Source organism: Felis catus, chromosome B3 (genome assembly GCF_018350175.1).
Source record: "Felis catus isolate Fca126 chromosome B3, F.catus_Fca126_mat1.0, whole genome shotgun sequence".
Taxonomy (NCBI): domain Eukaryota; kingdom Metazoa; phylum Chordata; class Mammalia; order Carnivora; family Felidae; genus Felis; species Felis catus.
The window spans coordinates 99,083,600-99,101,518 of NC_058373.1; the positions used below are offsets into that span (position 1 = coordinate 99,083,600).

The 17,919-nt window shown below is 42.8% G+C and overlaps 1 protein-coding gene across 6 annotated transcripts in view; it reads left to right on the forward strand.

The window, feature by feature from the left end:
- Positions 1 to 17,919, forward strand: part of FRMD6 (FERM domain containing 6) — a 199,242-nt gene that overhangs the window by 108,182 nt on the left and 73,141 nt on the right. For 4 of the 6 annotated variants that reach the window (XM_045059917.1, XM_023255685.2, XM_045059916.1 and 1 more), the window contains exon 1: positions 11,879 to 12,000. The exons of 1 other annotated variant lie outside the window; for it this stretch is intronic. The gene's annotated coding sequence lies outside the window, so the exon portion shown is untranslated. Of the gene's footprint in view, positions 1 to 11,877; positions 12,001 to 17,919 lie in introns of those variants that run through there. One more of the 6 variants, XM_011283232.3, reaches the window with a different exon arrangement.

A 17,919-nucleotide genomic window follows, 5' to 3' on the forward strand; every position in this document is an offset into this window, starting at 1 on the left:
AAGATCAGTTTCACATGTACAACCTAGTGATCCAGGACTTCCATACATCACCCAGGGCTCATCACAGCAAGTGCACGCTTTAATCCCCATCACCTGTTTTACCCATCCCTTTACCCACCTAAAAGTTTTTTTTTTTTTTTTTAATGTTTATGTATTTGAGAGAGCTCGAGCACATGCACACATGAGCAGGGGAGGGGCAGAGAGAGAAGGTCAGGGAGAATCACAAGCAGGTTCCACGCTGTCAGTGCAGAAACTGATGTGGAGATAGAATTCACAGCCCGTGAGATTGGGACCGGAGCGCAAATCAAAAGTCGGAAGCTCAGTCAACTGAGCCACCCAGGCACCCTCCACCTAAAACAGTTTTTAATTTTTTTTTAAATGCTTCTTTGTTTTTGAGAAACAGAGACAGCATGAGCAGGGGAGGGGCAGAAAGAGAGGGAGACCCAGAATCTGAAGCAGACTCCAGGCTCCGAGCTGTCAGCACAGAGCCCGATGTGAGGCTCAAACTCCCAAACCATGAGATTATGACCCGAACCAAAGTCAGATGCTTAACCGAATAAGCCACCCAGGTGCCCCACCCTAAAACAGTTTTTAAAAATCATCCCAATTTAAGTCATCTCTCCCTAAATCCCCAAAATATTTTGATGGGTGGCTTTTCTTGAAACTCAAGGACATTTTCTTCAAGAGTTCTCCAAGTTGAGAAGAGTAGTAGGGAAATCTTTGATTTAAGAAATAAAAAATTTGCCAAGTTCTTTCCATGGATAATGAGTCGAATGAGACAGGATAGCATGGTGCCCAAGCCTCAGTGCCAGTGGGAACAGTAATTTGGTCTCTACCACCTCATTCAGACTGGGAGCCTCCAGCTGTGGGTGGTTCTGCATTGTTTGAATTCCTCCTGGAGGCTCAGGGTTGACAGCCACTGTTCTGGGAGCCACAGCTGACCTAGGAGGCTCATGTCGCATGCTACATTTTACAACCTGGCTCTAGCAATGCTAAAATCATGGAGACTAAAGGCAGAGGTGATTCTAGGGACTGCCAGTTGGCTCCTCAAATGTTCCCCTGAACTGTCCACCTCTCTCCTTTATGTAGTGGTGTGGCTCAAATGAAGTCACTGGAAACTTGAAAGGAAAAAGTGGAGTTGCAGATGAATGCAGAGGGGTGTAGTTACTTACCTGAGAGCCCTGGTCATCATTCCTTTAGTCTGATCAATTTAAAATACAGGCCAATTTACAGCTGGTGGAGTGGAAAGGTATCATCAAGCACTGCCCTCTGGGTGCCTTCTTGCCAAATGACCTCATGTAATTCTACCCACTGAAAACAGGGCTGAGAATTTTGTTCCCAGCCCTTCCTGTCCCACATACAGTTTGAGTGGGTCCATATCGTGGGTACTTCTGCACATTTTCTAATACCATAGCTTGCTGTCTGAAAGTCACTCTGCTAAAAAAAATGGACACCTTGGTTTTAGATTTTAAAATTTTTATCAGGGGCACTTGGATGGCTCAAGTCAGTTAAGCGTGTGCCTTTTGGTTTTGGCTCAGGTCATGATCTCACAGTTTGAATTTGAGCCCTGCATCGGACTCTGCACTGACAGTGTGGAGCCTGCTTGGGATTCTCTCTCTCCCTCTCTGTCTCTCAAAATAAATAAACTTAAAAATATATATCAAATCTGGGCATTTCCATTATTTTCATGTGACTTTTTCTATTTTGTTTTTTACAAAAAGTATTTAGAAACTCCAATACTAGTGGGCTATTTAAATTTGTGCCCTAGTTTCCTTATTTGTAAAATAGGAATTGTGATGGTATCTATCTCACAGGGTGGGTGTTATGATGGTAAACTTAAAACATTTGGCATAGTACCTAAGCCACAGTAAATGACCAATAAACAATCACCTGTCATTATTTTAAATGCATTGTATTCCTGGAAACTACTCTTCTGAAGTTACTCGTCATTCATAGAACAAAATAGTATCTATCCACGCAACTTTGAATTTATCAATGAGGTGTCACCTTCCAAAGTCCTGAGTGAGTCAGTGCCGTGGGGATGAAATATATAATGAAATATATATGTGTTTACTAGGCAGCATCAGAAGAGCAAAGCTGTGAAATGGGAAGAAGTAGAAATTGGGTTACTTACATATTCTCTTCAGTCTCTATTCCATTTTCTCAGAGCTGCCCTTCAGCGTATTTATGGAAACGTTAATTAAGACTCCGATTCATTTATACACTATTAGATTGATGTGGAAGTTTCTGGGGACTAGATGCAATTATGTTACTCAGTAAGACTGGTAGTCTCCATTGTTTTATCTTTAGCTGAATGACTTCTTATTGACCGAATTAAAAATCATAGTTTTAGTAACTCCATTTACATCACAAAGAATCAAAAATAGGCAACCCTTCCCTAAGTTGAATGGGTTGCACTGATGTCACCGTCCTTATTGTGATAAAATATTACTAATCACATCTTAACACATTTTCCCTCCACCTCCCCTCCCATGTAGTTTTATTCATTGGAAGGGGATGGTGGAGTTACAGTACCTAAAGCATTTTGGGGCGTCAAATTAAATATTTCTAAAGTATCTTTAATCTGGCCTCTTCATTTAAATCTTACTTTAGTATAAGCATTAACAGTGCAACTACACATATGGTCACAAATGGGTGTAGGAATGATTTGAAGAGTTTGTTGCCACTATATTGAGATTCCCAACCTTGCCATCGGCTCTTAAATGGTTTTGATACATTTATAGGTTTGCAAATGACTATATAAAAGAAATCAGCTAATAAGTCTAAGTGGAAATCAGGTAATATTTGAAAATGGTGGTTAACGATATACTTCTTATAGTTATTCTTGGGTTTGCTTTCATGAAATTTGAATATATTTGAATACATACATATATCCTTTATTATAAATGCTGGTAATATGAAGAATAATGGAAGTATAGGGTTAGGAAATGGCTTTAGTCAATATAAATGTGATGAATATGATTCATGCAAGTCATTGATAGCCCTAATGATCCTTTCAAAGTTTATTTCTATATATTTGGCAGTGGCTATTTGTTCAAAAGATTTGTTTATTCTATCATATGCATTTATACTACTTAAAAATAAAATTTCGTGAATTATTTAAGCAATTACAGTTATTATTCACTATAAGAGCTAATAACTAGTCAGGTCTAGTTAAATTATAAACTTTATCCTTTATTAATAATATCCGTAAGACTAAAATTGCTCAAAAGTTGATTCTTCACTGATGTCAGTGAAAAGCTTTAGTGTTTCCAGCTTTTTTCTTCTTTGACCTATTGTTTAATTTGGATTGAGATAAATCTTGCTATACCTCTGTTGACAAAGAGCATGGTGTTCTACCACATTGGTAATTTTATAGCCAGAGGTAGAAATTTCACTAATGTAAAAAAATGCTTTTGTCAGATACAGGGATTATCCTACTTACTTTTCCCTCTCCAGGTCCCCATACACTAAAATAGGTGATGCAAGACGTCATAAAATGTGCATGAAGTGTCTTGGAGCTAAGAGAAAGACTCAGGTAAAGTTTGGGGAAGAGCAGACGGAGAAACTCAGCCCAAACAACTTACTCTGTAGGTTCCAAATGATTCTTCATCTCTAGTCACTCTTCGACAGACCTTCAGCAGCCTTAGCCAGAATCCCCAAAGGGACCCCTCCCTCAACCCAACTTACAGGGCAGCTAAATGTTCTGGTCAAGTTTAGACCCATGGTTATCAACTAGGAGCAATAATTCTTTCTTTTGAGGTGCCCTGTGTTGTAGGATGCTTAGTGGCATCCCTAGCCTCTATCTACTAGACACTGGTGGCAATGACCCACTTACCCCAACCCTGACTTGTGACAACCAGAAACATCTCCAGACACTGCCAAATGTTCTTCTGGTGAAAAATCACCCTCTAGTTGAGAACTACTAGATTTTTTAAAAATTTATTTTAGAGAGAGAGAGAGAGAGAGAGAGAGTGGGGAAGGGGGCAGGGAAAGAGAGAGAGAGAGAGAGAGAGAGAGAGAGAGGCTCTTAAGCAGGCTCCATGCTCAGCGTGGAGCCCAACACAGGGCTTGATCCCACGACCCTGGAATCATGACATGAACTGAAATCAAGAGTCGGATGCTCAACCAACTGAGCCACCCAGGTGCCCAGAGAACTACTAGATTAAAAGTTGCAAAATACGGGTTTAAAAAGTGCCTTGTTTTACAAATATCTCCCCCGCCCCTTACAAATGCTGAAATTCCTTTAATCAGATTGTATCTTTCTTTTCACAATCATAGATTATAAGGCTTAAACCACAGGTACCAGTTTGAGGTAACTTTGGTGGGAATAATTTCAGTTAAAGTGCAAATAGTCAATCAGTCAGTAATGGCCAAGGGTTAGTTTTCCAAACCTTCCTAAATCGCTGACAAAAAGTCACTGACAAGACAGTTTAGGGAGAGAGTGTGAGCTTAGAGACAGATTTCCTGAGTTTCAGATCCAGCACCTACTTTCTTTAAGATCTTAGGCATTTGTAAACCAGGGATAATGACAGTGCCTCTTCAGACCAGTGACCACGAGAGACGTGCTAGGCTGAGCCTTGACAGCAGCAGGGTTTTGGACTGGGATGAGGGACCTGAAGAGAGACATAAGAATCTGGACATTATGGTAAAAGGGAAAGGGAGCCAATCAGGAATGAATAAAAAGTTGACCAAGCATCTGTGTTAAGTGCTCCACTGCTACAACCGTTGTCTTGGTGACGTGACTGATCAAGGCATTCATTATTTTCTGTAGTCTTCCTTGGTGACTTTAAAGCAAAATGCAAGAAAATGGGTGACTGAGTTGACCTGTTAGGGCTGTTAAGAAAGCTGTAGTAGAAGGTCAAGGAGATATGGGGCATAGACTACAGGGGAAAGTAAAGTCAAAATGGTGAGTGTAGGCACTAAATTCAAAATAAAAGAAGAGAGGCCAAAAACGGCCAATAAACTGGAAGAACTGGGAGGGTTTTGGTGACTGGAAGTCTCAAGCCAAACAACAGCTCTGGTGGGGGAGGTAGAAGGGCAGGACGTGGTGGACAGAGCACCTTCATATGTTAGAGACAGAGCAGCTCCAGACGACACTAGGATACCTTCACGTGGAGGTGAGGGCATTGACCAAATGGAAGCAAGGCCACTTCTTTTTCCCTTGCTCAACTCAAACCACTCTGTTCCCAAGAGGTATCTCATCAAAATGCTTTGTTGGCAAGGAATTCGATAATTCACTGCTCTAGTAAAATCCCTCTCATGTTCTTCTTACTCTTTCAAAAGTCTGTAGTCTGAGTAGTTAAAGATAGAGGGAAAGGTGCAAACAGAAATAAAATATCCATTAAGGAATATCAAGAGATATACTCCAGACACTGTTCTAGATGCCGGGGCCACAGCGGTTAGTGAGATTAGGTCTATGTTCAGATGAAGCTTAAATTCTAAAGGGAGAGACATGGACAAACAAGTGAACATATTTATAAATAATTTCAGATCATGAGCGAAGTGCTATGAAAAAAGTAAGTGACGTGATAAAATATTTTATATTGATGCATATATAATATGAGGTCTATATATACATAAAATAATATATTAAGAATATATCCCATTATCTCTTAAGAAATTGGGGTGTAAAGGACAAAAATTATCTAATACAGAACTAAGGGCAGAATGGAAAATCACTGATCTGCTGATTCTATTTTTCTGCTCAAGAAATCACACAGATGAATTATAAATACATAATCAAGTATTTAAAGAAAAGCATGTTTAAGGACTGGCCCTACCCCTCCACCCCAAGAGTCTTACCTTCCAAGCTAGATCTAGTTAAGAATGCTATCACCCAGCACTTTCTTCTCCAGGCCTGTCAAAACTAAACATTGGAATCTGAGGCCATTTGAGAACAATCTTACAATCCTCAGTTTCTAATTCAAACTCCATGCCTAATTACCAGTGTTCTTCCTTCAAAGAACTAAAGCATAAGAATTCTGTTTAGGCTAATTGAATGATACATTAGCCTACTCTTGTAAAAGAAAAACATAACCACTGCCTTGCCTATGGAAGAATTCCTTAAGATTTTTTTTTGGCATTTGGTTCCATAGCCAATCCAAACAAGAGCAAAGGTAGATTTTGTTTCTCATCTAGGATCAGGTGAGAGGAAAACAGGGATCTAATGCGGGTGTTCATAAATGCTTTTTCCCTTGCGTACAACTGGGTAATATAGCCAGCGGATCAGGACTTTGTGTTATAACCAAAATCCCAGCCACCACAGATGGATAGGGTGTTCCTTGGAGGCCCCGCCAACAGAGGCCGTTAGTGTCAGTGAGCTTCCCGTGAGATTCTAGAACCAGCATTTCTTACTTGTATTTTTGTTCATCATTCCTTTTCAAGCAACTGAAAAGAAGCTTAAGGGCACGTTTGTTGTGCTTAAAATATAACTCAAGGTAACCGAATTAAAACCAAATGGATACACTTCACGAATCCTCTTCATAAATGAAGCTTTTGTGGGTATTCTCAAGAAAACCAGTGTCAGCTAGGCTGTAAGCCTGTGTTCTGGGAGATGGATATTCACATCTCCTGTTCTAGTTCCGTGTGTCTCTGGCACAAATTGATAAGATGTCATAAAATACTGAAGAGAATTTCAGTGACATCTGTAATGGTGTCATTTGTGTTTGAAAGTGACTCTTCCAGGAATATTATCTCAGATAAAGATAATCAGAGTGTGCCTGAGGCCTAACTTGGAGTAACTGGTCCTACTTCCTTTCCTTTCCCATCTGTCTCCCCCAGTGGGGAATGGAGGGAGTCGCCTTCATCTCTGGGGGTAGGAATGTTTTCTTTCAGCTTTTCAGAGAGTAATCAAGGAATCAGAGCCAAAAAACTGCTCTGGGACATTGAGGCCTGTTGTATAAACACAAATGGTATACATCAGGAAGCTTTATCCTATAGGGAGTCTACCCCTTGTCTCGTCCCTTCTACTAGACATTTTTCTGTACTTGTCCTCAATCTTCTCTGGAATGTGAAGCCCCATGCAAAAGCAGAAATGCTATGCACACACTTAATTCCTCACTCTATTTTAATTCACAACAGTATCCCTCAAAAGAGCATGGCCTCTCTGCCATTATGCCTTTCACCTCCAAGACCTCAGTACTCAGTTATCCTACCTTGTGCAGCTAACACCTTCACTGCCCCACTTCTCAAGAGTGAAGGGCCTGGCTTGACCCTCCCAGTCTTATCAAATCTTTTGTCTGGAGTGTTCAAGTATGTAAGCCCTCAAGGAATAGTAATGTGATGTTTTGGCAAAACTAAAGCCTTAAAAGAATGGAAAGAAAAGTAGCTCTTCGAATATGTCTCCTGTAGAGTTTTACATGTTGCACTAAAACCAAACTTTATACTAGGATAATTAATTTATCCTATTAAAAAAATTTTTTTTAATGTTTATTTATTGTTGAGAGAGAGAGAGTGTGAGCAGGGGAGGGGCAGAGAGAGAGGGAGACAGAATCTGCAGCAGGCTCCAGGTTCCGAGCTGTCAGCACAGAGCCCCAAGTGAAGCTTAAATTCACGAGCAGTAAGATCATGACCTGAGCCGAAGTCGGACACTCAACCGACTGAGCCACCCAGGCGCCCCTAAGTTATCCTGTTTTTAATATTTTCTCAAAATTTGATGGCCAAAAGAGCAGAATCAATTAATTTAATTTTTGTAACTTTGTGTCTCTAAATTGGGGAAAGGTACATCTGTGTTAGATTGCTACATAATATGTTATGCATGCTAATATATTGCTATGCTGTGCTACCTCTGCAAAATAATTATTTGCATTCTTGGTTAGGGGCTCCTGGTGCATACTGAGACAGCTGGATTAAATAACTGATAATCAGTTTTCCTGACTTTTCTTGAGTATTAAAATCTTTTTTTTTATTAATTTTTTTTCAATGTTTATTTTTGAGAGACAGAGAGACAGAGCATGAGAGGGGAGGGGCAGAGAGAGAGGGAGACACAGAATCCGAAGCAGGCTCCAGGCTCTGAGCTATCAGCGCAGAGCCCAATGTGGGGCTTGAACCCACGGACTGTGAGATCATGACCCGAGCCAATGTCAGAGGCTTAACCAACTGAGCTACCCAGGCACCCCTTAAAATCTTTTGGTGTTTTTGTTTTGCAGAATATAGTGATATACCAATGAGAATAATAAAAAGAGCATTTTAAATGTTAGGCAGTGAAAACCAGAACTATATCACTGCACTGTTAAGTTTCCATATGTGATTAGTTTGTCTCTCAAAGTAATATACATTAGCTAAGTGGAGATTTAAGACCTCAGAGTAGGACTTTAAATGTATTTTGAATGCTTTCAAATGCATTTTGTTTTGCTTTTTAAATTGCACTTCAGCAATTACCAAAAAGAAAAATGAACCTAATTTCTGTATTATGACCTTCATCCAGAATGATGAACAGTATTTAACTTGGGGAAGGTCTTCTTTAAAAGCCAGTATGTCAAATGACCGACTTCTTTCTCTGACTAGAACTTATATTTCAGCATTAAAACATACTCTGAGTCCCAAATAACCCTGAATTATATAGAAAGGATGAAAAAGAACTAATTTTTTTGTCTTTTAATATTCTGAATGATCTTAATTCTCAAAATACTATTCCAGTGTTTGGAAGATACTTGTAAAGGGGTGTGAATTATAGCAGTTTACGGCTCTTTCCCTTCTATGTAATTGTGTTCTTTATACCAAAAATGTGTAAATATCAGCCACCAAAGCTTAAGCCTCTTGAATTATAAAATGAGGCTATGGCCATCATGCTTTAAACTCACACCCCAGTACACGTGCTCACTCTTGTGCCTTCTACCTGGGATACCATATCCACACGTGTCTCCACTTAAAATAATCTGGGGATTTAAAAACATTCCCAGCCCCAGGCTACATCTCAGACCAATTAATTCACATGCCTGGGACACAGTTTTTGAAGGTCCCCAGGTGATTCAGGGTACTTCCAAGTTTGAGAACCACCACCTTGACCAACTTGTTCCTTGGCAAACTTCTGCTCATCCTTCCCATCTCAGTTCATCCTTCTCACCCAGACAGAGGTCTGATGCCTGCCCTGAAGGGGCCAGGCCTTCCCACTATGCCTCCTGCATATCCCTAGCCTGGCAAGCATTAAAGTCTATTGTAACTGCTGACTCACATGCCTGCTTCCTCAAACCACTGTAAAATTCAGGAGTATTTTTACCTTCAGATCCCAGAGTCTAACCCTGTGCCTGGTGTATGGAAGTACTCAATAAATTTATGGAATGAATACTTTCCCCCTAAAAAAAAAAGCAAAAATATGGAGTTATGTTAATATTTACATGCCATGGAGAAAGTAAGATGTGCTCAAGGTGATGTTTCACTGATGGGCAATGTCTCATATTTAGGAAAACATCATATTGGTGAAAATAGATCTATACCTAAACATCAAAAAGAACCATAAAATATAACTTTACCTATGAATTTGCATTCTTTACTGTAATAAGTGCAAAAAAACATGTCCTGTGGTAAGAAATATCTAAAACAACCCATCCTTTCTCAGCTCCACCTCCATTTTGAGTGGATTATGTGTTGTTTTCCAAAGCAATCCTTTCAGAAATTTGTTATGTTTCACGGGACTATAAAGTGGTTTTTAAGAGTGTTACTTAGTTTACAAAATGCATTATGTAAGAATGTATGTTTATTGGTATTCACTATTAATATGATCATTATGAGTAAAAAAACATCCACACAGTAAATTTTGTGACAATCTAATTCTAGACAATAAACCCAATCTTAAACATGTTTTTTAAAAAGCTGTTTAAAATATTTTGCTCCTTGGATTACCTAATTATATTGCAGCAATGTTTCACAATCTAACAATATGTTGTTGTTTTTTCTTTTAAGTTTATTTATTTTTGGGAGAAAGAGCACATGTGCAAGTTGGGGAGGGGCAGAGAGAGGGAGAGAGAGAGAATCCCAAGCAGGCTCCGCACTGTCGGTGCAGAGCCCCATGTGGGGCTCAGGGCTCCAACTCCTGAACTGTGAGATGTATTGAACCAAAATCAAGAGCGGACGCTTAACCAACTGAACCACCCAGGTACCCTACAATATGTTGTTCTTTATCCACTAGATGCAGAGAGCCTGAAAAGAAATCAGATTTAGGAACTGTTTTCCAAGATAGTAATGTATTACTCCTTTATCTCGTTTATCTTTACTTATGAAATGCTGGATTATCTCATTAGACATCAAATTAGTTTAAGATCTTATCAACCAGTGTTTACTGTGCACTCATTCTGAATGCATCTAAAAAAGTGAGAGAAAAGTGTGAGCCTCCACGTTCAAATGCCTACATTGTCGTCAACCAGTGTAAGCCAATTTTTAATTTTACTCTGTTAATTAAATACAACTACTTTAGAAGACAGTCATTGAAACGTAGTTCTGGTCCTTTTTTCCATAACGGAATTATGACTTTAAATGCAATATCCTTAGACACTGCTGCTTTGCTTTATCAGAAATAAGCTCTGAATGTATTATCAATTGTGAAAAAAGATCACAGCTGCTTCTAAGATTCAGTTCCAGTGTCATAGTTCCTCCATTGTAAAAGCTGTCAATGAGGCAACTATTCCAAGTTAGCTTCAGCCCTAATGAACACAGTGAATTTCTTTTGCCAAGCACACAGACATGCATACTTTCGACCAGTAACAGCCAGCTTTACATATTTATGTTTGGACTAAAAGAGCAGAGCAATTTTTAAGTTGGCTTCTGTAAGCATAAATCTGATTTTGGGTATTGTCCTTTCTCAGGTCCTCGTCTTCTGGTCTCTTCACCCATTTGTCAGACCCAGAAACATACACAGCCTTACTCCTTTAGTGAAGGGCCCTGGGGGGTATTACTGCTACACTGGCCAAGGGTCACTGGGTCAGCAATCAACATAAGACCTAGGAGGGCAGAAGCCCAGGAGGCGGGAGCACTGTGCACCAGGGGTCTGGGGACGACGTGACTCTCCCTTGGCTCCAGTTCCCAGCAGCAGGTCCTAGTGGGCACAGGTTGACCAAAGAGGCGTAGCTCTTTCCCAGACCCAAGAAAATTCCGTAAAAACACCTTCCGGGGGCCCTTTGCATCACCCGGCGCTCTCTCCAGCCACCTCCAGGAGCTGGCAAATAAAATTTCTGAGGGGTCACGGACACTAAAAGCACAGCCAATAGACGCTGTGTCTACCTTCACAACTGGAGAGACTCAGCAGGGGAGGCTTGGCTTCCGGGCGGCGCCCCCACCATGTAGGATAAAACCCGCGAGGGCGCGGCGTCCCGAGTGGTGGGTGGGCCGGTGGGTGCGGGACAGAAAGACGGGAGGGAAGCTAGGAGTCACGAAACCTCCTCCGCTGGGATCGCCTCCTCTTAGAGTGGCCTCCCTCCACTCCGTCGTTCAGAATTAGTAAAACGGTGCTCAGGCCAAACAGCCGCCCCCGCCCACCCAGACTTGGGCTCGGGAGGGAGCGTTCCGGGGGAGCGGGGCCGAGCGTCGGAGAGGGCCATTCGGCCAGAAGGGGGGAGCTGACAGTGTCCCCTCCCGCATCCGTCGCGTGAGGGTAAGGGCTAGATGGCAGTGGTCCACGTACGGTGCCCTTCTGGGTTCTCCTCCTTCCTCAGGACCCGAGAGGGGTGGCTCCCTCCGTTTGCTCCCACCTTCGTGTCGCGGCACCCCTCCGCGGGACGCTTGGTTGGGTCCGGGGCGGGGCCGACAGGCGCTCCACGTGCGGCCGAGAGCAAGGCGCTCTGCTCCCGCGGCCCGGCGGCCACCCCCGCCACCTCGGGGCGGGCGTGGGGGCGGAGCCTCTGGGGGCGGGGCGGGAGGCGTGGGCGGGGGGGCGGGGCGGACGCGGAGCGCTCGACAAGCTGCCGGGGCAGAGGGGCTGAGAGGAGCCGGGCTGGCGCGGCGCAGGCAGGAAGGGACGAGGACCTGGGAAGAGTCCGACGCCTGGTGCTCCGGGCTTTCTGGGAGGTATGAGCGGGAGCTCGGCGCTTGGGGGCCTCCCAGTCTGTCCCCTGGCCCGGCCTCCGCGCCCCGGCTACCCACTGTGCCCCCTGCCGGCCGGGCGGCGGCGGCGGCGGCGGCTGGACGGGACTTTGGGAGGGTTTCTGGGAGTCGAGAGCCCTAGCCAAAGCAGTGTCTTTCCTGCGTCTTTCTTCGCCTTCTTTTTGCTTCCTCGACTCTGGGCTTCGGGCACCGGGCTGGAAGGTCGCCTCTCCGCGGGTCAGAGCTCGCCCACGCCGGGGCGGGAGGCCGGGGCCCCGGGGCAGCCGAGCCAGGCAGCGGGGGAGGCGCGGAGCTCCGGGGCCGCCTCTGCGGCGAGGGCGGGAGGCCGGCCGGGGCTGCGGGCTGCTCCCCGGGCTCACGGTGCCGCGCTCGGCTCCCCAGTGGTCTCTGGCGCGCTGTTCCGGGGGCGCCTGTCGGTTGCGTCCCATCGGTCGCCACTTTGACGGGGCGCCGGGGCCAGCGCGTGAACCCTGAATTCCTGGGTGCCCTGCCGCCTGTTGTGCGTGCTCCGGGGGAGGGCAGCCCGGCTGCGGGAAGGGACCCGAGAGCAGCCTCTGCCCCACGGTCCCTGAAAGTGTCTAGTCGGGGAGCCCGAGATTGAGCTGGGGCTCGGCGGCGCCAGAAGGGGGCCTCGGTGGGATGCTAGTGGGGGGCGCGGCCTGCAGAATTTGGGTTCCTGGAGGTGCTTGCGGCGCGCAGGCCCGGTCCGGGGCAGCAGAGACCACCAGCCTGTCCTCGAGGAGGACCAGGAACTGTCACGTATGGACCGCTGGGGGCCACCCGTGTGAGATCCACAGGGCTTAATAACAGTACCTCGAGTCCTGGGACAGCGTAACCTAATAGTGAGGGCGTTTTCTTTAGGGCATGAATAAATGGAAAGGTGTCAAAATAAGCATATTTTAAAGTTGAAACGAAAACTGGCAGATTTTCAGGTCGTGCAGTTGTGAAGTTAAGTGTCCAAAGAAATATTAGCTCTTTTACACCCTTTTCGTTTTTATTTTTTGGCAAAAATCTGTTTTGCCAGAATTTCCCTCAGGAGCTTTGCATGGCCCACAGTGGGGCAGGAAAACTTGAGCAAGCGTTCTCAGGTTGCTTTTGACTTCAAGCCTGTGCTCTCCAGGTTTTTTTGAGTGTGCAGAAAAAGTGTCTGATTCTGTTTTTCTCTGGGATCCGACGATGTTTGTTTATTGGGTTTATAAGCATCTATTTAAATTCAGTTTTTGCACGAAACACTCCCCGTTGCCACAGGGTGTAGTTTAGGGATTAGAAAATACTGTTGGAGAAAGCTGCTAGTGGCTTCATTTTCCAAGAATGTAAGTCATTTCCTTTCTGTGATTTCAGGGAGTTGATATTTCACAGCATCAAAACTTTGTGGGGAAAATTTTCCGTAATACATCTGTCATTAAAAAGGCTTTTGACTTTTGGATTTTGTCTTCTTAGAGCAGCACATAAATTTAGGCTCAGCAATGTTAAAGGGTAAGAAGTTTTTCAGAAACTGCAGCATTATGAGAGTCTTGTAGAAAGTAATTTTAACAACCACCAAGACTTACAGCCTGCACCATCGAGATGGGGGAGGGGAGAAGACCAGAGGAGAGAGGCAGGAAAACAGATGCTTTTGCTGTTGTCCTTTGTAGTACAAAACTTGTAGCAGTTAATCATTTTCCTTGGGTGTGGTTTTGAGAAATAAAAGTATTACGTTAAAAAGGAAAATACTACACAGTATGAGGCAGCTGACATTTAAATGCTCTTTCCGTATGTTTGTAAACATATTGGATTTATATTTCATATTAAAATGGACCTTTGGGATCATTAGATGAGAAGGGTCCCCCAGGGGATATCTTCTATCAAGTTATCTGCAGGATATCTTCTCCAGAAAGCAGACTGACTGTAATAGGAACTAATTTTCCCCCTTTTGAATTGCTTGTAAAAATGCCGGAGATCTGACACTGATGGACCACAGTAATCAGCAGTTCTTGCAGAACTCAAAACATCTTAAGGGAAAGGAAATCTTTCCGTGTTTCCACTCCCTCCTTTTTGGGGGGCACCCTGGGTAAGCTACCAGCTTCAAGTACATAATTTGAACTTGCTGCTTGAAGATGCTCCTAGCTCTGCAGTGAAACAATAGGAGCTAGGAGGAAGACCCTGCTTGTTTGAAAGCAAAGTGCCCATGTGCTAGGTGATCACTTCTGGCAACAAGTTCTGTAAAAACTCATCCAGTTGGGCTAGCTGAATCCAGGGAAGGGGGGGTTGTAGAGCTTTTCTGGTTTCTGGACTTTGTTTTCACTTTTAACTACACTTATAAAGCCTTTGGCTTTCAGAACTTATGACATAATAGACTGTGTAGCCTTTTGTGGCAGATGCTTGAAATGAAAGTTTCAAACAGAATTGCTTTTGACTGAACTGTCAAGTTCAGAGTTTAGTGTAAATGAGTCCTGTCTCACAGCTAACTTTTTTGATAAAGGAGTTCTTTGTAGTTTTCAGCGTGGATGCTGCACATTTTGATTTCTGAGACTGTGGGTTTAAAAAAAAAAAATAAAACCTGCAAACAATTATTTTATTACATGAAAGCCAGTACCAAGAAAAGATTAATTCAGTCCAGATGTAAAAATGTATGTGAATTTTAGATTTGGATGATCTCAACAAGTTTTCCCTTTTGTTGATGAAACTGCCTGGATCCCAGATGGCATTCACAAACTGTCCCTTAGGTGGTTTTCTGAGTTCAGAACTAAATTTCAGGGGCCTTCTCTAAAGTCACTTGAAAATTGTTTTAAGCATTCTCAAGGATAGAAAGTTTTCTCTATTTATGCAGAGATAGGTTTTTCCTATTCCGCGTGAATGCAAACCTTATAAATGCCCTGGTTTGGTAAATGAGCCTGTGTGTTTCATAAGTAAGGAAAACCAGAGGTATTCAGTATCGTGTATCCTTATGAACAAAGCATAGAAACGTTGGCTTTCATTTATGCAATTCCAACTTTAAAAAATATATATATTTATTTATTTATTTGCTGGGAGAGCATGAGCAGGGGAGGGTCAGAGAGAGGGGGACAGAAGATCGGAAACAGGCTCTGCGCTGAAAGGCTGACAGCGACCAGCCCAATGTGGAGCTTGAACTCATGAATGGTGAGATCATGACCTGAGCCAAAGTCAGATGCTCCATCGACTGAGCCACCCAGGCGCCCCAATTCCAACTTTATTTTTATAAAGAGTTTTAAGTGCGTTCTCAGTCTTTAATAGGATCCTGTTGTAACACAGTTTGTGGTTTCTGATAAAGCAGTTGGTCCTCATATGATGATCCTGTACCCTGCTCCCACACCAAGAAAGAACAAACAACTTAGAAGAAAACTCCAGTACTTAAAAAAAAATCTGTACTTCCAACACTAAAGTTACTAAGGGTGTGTGTTACACGCTTAAAATTATATATTTTTAAGAAGTCTTTGTTTATGTAATTATACATTTAAGAGTTTGATTACATTGTGATTGCATATTAAACAGTTGAATGCAGGAGGGGGGAATGGAAAAGAAATAGTGATGGGATTTTATGAGTGGTGAAATTTTAGTTAAAACATATCTTTCCTAAAACCCAAACAGGAAAAATAGTATTGTTGGCTTCTGCAGTTAAACTTTGATACAGGGGGTAGTTGAGAGGGTTTTTTGAATTGCACATTATCCTGAGGAAGAGGCTTTGGGGGCCTATAAAAATAAGTAGAAACAGGTTAAGGGAATAATTTGAGAGGAAGGAGGAAGTAGAATACTGGACAATGAGTTGCAAAGAAAATCTGAACTTAGAAGGATGAATATTTAAAACAAGGCTGAAGTAGAGAAAACTTTGTATTTAAAAGTGGAAATTAAAAAACAAGATCTTTTTTAGCAGAGAAAAAAAGGATTCATGTTAAGGTGCCCTACAAAATCTGCATACAATATGAAATGGTGCTGTTACGTGCTACTCATCCTGGAAAGCTTGTGTGCATTTGTGTTAAATTGCTGCTTTGGTCTTAAATAGTGTTTAGGGACTGGATGCTTATTATTGTGCCCCACCCCCACCCATGCCACTTCTCATTTTGAAGATTAAAAACATTTTTTTGTCTAAACTCTAATGATTCTACAAATATTTAAATTTTTTTTAATGTTTATTTTTGAGAGACAAAGTGGGAGCCGGGGAGGGGCAGAGAGAGAGGGAGACACAGAACCAAAGCAGGCTCTAGGCTCTGAGCTGTCAGCACAGAGCCCGACACGGGGCTCGAACTCACGGACCATAAGATCATGCCCTGAGCCACCCAGGTGACCCTGGTTCTACAAATATTTAATTACTCCCCCAGCATTTGTGAGAGGGACAGCCTGCCTGCCATGCTGTAGGACCAGAGGGGCTCTACAGTAATAATGGCCATAGTTATGATAAGATTTTGAGTGAAAACAAGCTATCAGTGCTTCCAGATTATCTGACATGATTTGGTGGTGTAATTACTTCGGATGCAAGTAATGCATCAGAGTATGATATCACTCTTGATACGTATCAAGTGGAATCAATCATGCAGTATACCATACTGATCAAAACGATATCATACAACAGTGGGAGGGGGAAAGGAAAAAAATCTCTGATCTGACATGAAGAATAGTCTCAGGAGGAGAAAAATGTAGCACTGCATCAAATTCAGATGAACCAGTTACAGGCCAAAGGAGACGGCAGTGTTGACTAGAGCTTTCTTGGAGCTGTGTGTAGCACAGCATTTTCTCCAATGCCTTTTCCCACCCGTGTGGCCTTTTCCTAGCAGAGTTTAATCTGCACAGCAAGAAACTAAGATTTTGCCATGACCCCGTGTATTTCATTAATGTGGTAACTGGGATAATTTGGTCCAAAAAGATCTATTTAGAACCTCAGTATTCCTAATTGATTATCCAAGGATATTTTCAGCTGTTTTCGAATAACCCTGCCTTTGTACATAGATACGATACAACTTTGAGTAGTAACGTTTTATAGGTACATGAAGACAGAGAGAAAAACAATTATTTTATACTGTCTTCTAGCCACCGTTTCATATGAAGGCGAAATGATTATAAAAATTAAGCAAGTTCCGGATGAAGATTTTAGGAAATTAATGAAAAGCTCACTTAGCTTTTTGGGTAGTTCTTTGTGTAGTTTGCATCAAATGAGTAATTATTTAGTAGTGGCACTTGTACTATCCAATCTCAGTAGAGACAACCAGGAAAATGCACGGATCAGAAGTATAGCACAAAGTGGTCATATGCAGGCAGCCCGGCATCCAAGCCAAAAAAACATCATTATCTGCTCCCCAGAAGCCTATCTTTACATTCACAGTCCCTGCCTGCCCCAGGGATAACCACTGTTCTTTCATTGCCATAGGTTAGATGGTTTTTTAAAAAATGTTTATTTTGAGAGAAAGAGAGAGAGAGAGAGAGAGAGAGGGAGAGAGAGAGAGAGATTCCCAAGCAGGCTCCACTCTGGCAGCCCCTCAGGCCTCAAACCTGCGAACCCTGAGATGATGACCTGAGCCAAAATCAGGAGTCAGACACTTACCTGACTGAGCCACCCAGGCGCCCCGCTCAGACTGCACGGAAGTGCAATCAAATAGAAGTTCTCTCTTGTGTCTTCTTCAGCTCAGCATAGCGTCATGTCCACAATGATGCGGGTAGCCATTCTTTTTTCTTTTTTTCTGTGCATGAATATATCCAGTGTATTTATCCATTCTGTCGACGGACACTTGGGGATGGGACTAATATGTGGGGTAGGACCTTTTGAAGGCTCAAGAAAAGTCGAGCACCTTGGAGTTGAAAGGAGAGTATAGTCTTAAGATTAAAAGAGAAAATTACTTCAAAAACGTGAGAGAAAAAAAAGAGAAAGGAACATTACAAAAATACTGAAGTCTC